The sequence below is a fragment of the Anarrhichthys ocellatus genome, unplaced genomic scaffold, assembly GCF_004355925.1.
Source record: "Anarrhichthys ocellatus isolate YVR2014 unplaced genomic scaffold, GSC_Weel_1.0 scaffold10, whole genome shotgun sequence".
Classification (NCBI taxonomy): Eukaryota; Metazoa; Chordata; class Actinopteri; order Perciformes; family Anarhichadidae; genus Anarrhichthys; species Anarrhichthys ocellatus.
The window spans coordinates 1220667-1222710 of NW_022280040.1; the positions used below are offsets into that span (position 1 = coordinate 1220667).

The following is a 2044-nucleotide window of genomic DNA, read 5'->3' on the forward strand; positions in this document are numbered from 1 at the left end:
TTAGTTTCGCAACATTTGAATGGGGAAAATGTGAATAGTAAATAGTGTAAAAGAGACCGACTGACCGGAAAACCATGCCATATACTGGCTAAAAGTTAACTACAGCAGTTAACTCTTCTTTCCCTCTTCTTATCCCTCACTCTGTCACAGTTTTCTCTCCCCACTTTATCCTCATCCGTCAGTCATTCAGCTCAACAGCTATGACAAAGAGAGCATTGCACTGTACGTTGTTGTTTTGTTTTCAAAATCCGAGAACAACTGATTTTACTTTATTTAATAATTAGTCCGATTTAGATTCAGGTAATTTCTTTCACCGAGACACACCAATAGTCATTTTGTATAAACACCCCTTTCATTGTTTCCCATCACTTTACCTCAGTCTTACCTGTCTGAGTAATACCGTGTCTTGAGATTCCCGCTCTGATCTTTTGTGCCTGGCTGTAATTATTTCACCAGCCAAGAAAAAAACAAAGAAGAAAATCAAGAAAAAAAAGAAGAAAACTTTTAATAATAATAATAATCAGCGCGTTGACTAACCAACAAAGAAACAGGTGTGTGTGTGTGTGTGTGTGTGTGTGTGTGTGTGTGTGTGTGTGTGTGCATGTGTGTGTGTGTGTGTGAGTAGGAGGATGGAGGTGGCAATGCGAGCATGCTCTCTCTGTTATTTGCTCGCCTGGTAATCAGCCAAACACGCTACAAGTCTCCTGCTATGATTTGCCCCCCGTTGTGTCTGCAGTCTGAACGCCTGTGAGTAAGTCAGTGTTTCTCTTAGCCGACGTGTGCATGTATTTATATAGCATATATGAAGTATATATCTGCTCATGTCAGTGTGTGTGCATGAGACTATGTCTGTGCATGAGTGTACTGTATGGTCATGTGTGTGTTTGTTCATCTCAGGATTTATATTTGTTTCCTGTGCCTTCCCCCCTGCTGTGGGCTGTACCCTAACTGAGGTTTACAGCTGGTGTGTGTGTGTGTGTGTTTGCACGCATGTGTGTGTGTGCAGTCTTACATGCTCGCAGACGTGTGTATTTTGCCGGATGGGAATACAACTCCTAGGACATTTAATCTAGGGTGAATTTCACGCTAGTTACTGCTTGTCATCAAACGTTTCTAGCGTAAAATACTGCAGCGATCTTTTATTGGCGGATGTTCGGGACGAATTCATTGTCAGACCCCTGAGTGCCCCGCTGCCCTCCAGATAGACTGACGGTGTGTGTATAAGTGTGTGTGAGAGACGGAGGAAGAAAGAAAGAGGAAAAGACTCATCGTAGACAAAGTTTGTTGCTTTAAATTTGCTGCTTTTCAGTTGATGCAAATTAGTGTTGTAAGTGTGTATGTAAGAGTTTTAGGGGCAAATTAAAACTTTGTACCGTAGAGATATAGAGACATGAACATTTTATTTTTATTTTTCTACATACACACACACAGATCTGGTCCCAAGCTTAGGGGAGGACAGATCCAGTATAGCTACAGTCGTATGTGTTCACTTAGCAAGCCACAGCTGCTAGTGCCATTACTACGATTTCCTGTGTGTGTATGTCTCTCTGTCTATCTGCTCCCTCAACACACACATCTAAGGGCCCTTTCCAAATGGGTTTTAGCAGGACACATATTTTACACCCGCCTGAGTCGCTCTGATGTTCAGGTGCTTCACTGCAAAATGTGACCCAGGTTGTCTCCTAATGCATATCGCAGCCTGAAAAAAATATGACGTATTCCCTCCACCCCTTCTAAAAACCAAAGGAAGGAACTCATAACCTTAACTTTAAGCGGTTGAACAAAGGAAGGAGTAATAGCTTTTTTTTGTGCCTCTATATTAAAAGCTCTTAGTATTTAAGCGGGCAGTGAAAAACAAAGGACACATTTGTTTAAAAGAATAATCCTTCCTGTGTTTAAGATGACTTCAAAGCTTTCAAATTTGAGTCTTAATGTTTCGACAAGCTGTTCAATCAGTTGTTTTTGAGGACATCGCAAATGGCAGGCTGTCTCTGAAATACGTTTGCTTGTTTTACCTGACCCACTTTTCCTTCGCTGTGTGTGT

The 2044-nt window shown here is 41.5% G+C and overlaps 1 protein-coding gene across 2 annotated transcripts in view; it reads left to right on the forward strand.

Annotated features, from left to right (window-relative positions):
* Positions 1-672: 672 nt before the first annotated feature.
* The window catches only part of zfhx4 (zinc finger homeobox 4), a 93372-nt gene continuing 92000 nt past the window's right edge, over positions 673-2044 (forward strand). The window contains exon 1 of one of the 2 annotated variants that reach the window (XM_031850281.1): positions 673-747. The gene's annotated coding sequence lies outside the window, so the exon portion shown is untranslated. Of the gene's footprint in view, positions 752-2044 lie in introns of both variants that reach the window. The other variant, XM_031850283.1, reaches the window with a different exon arrangement.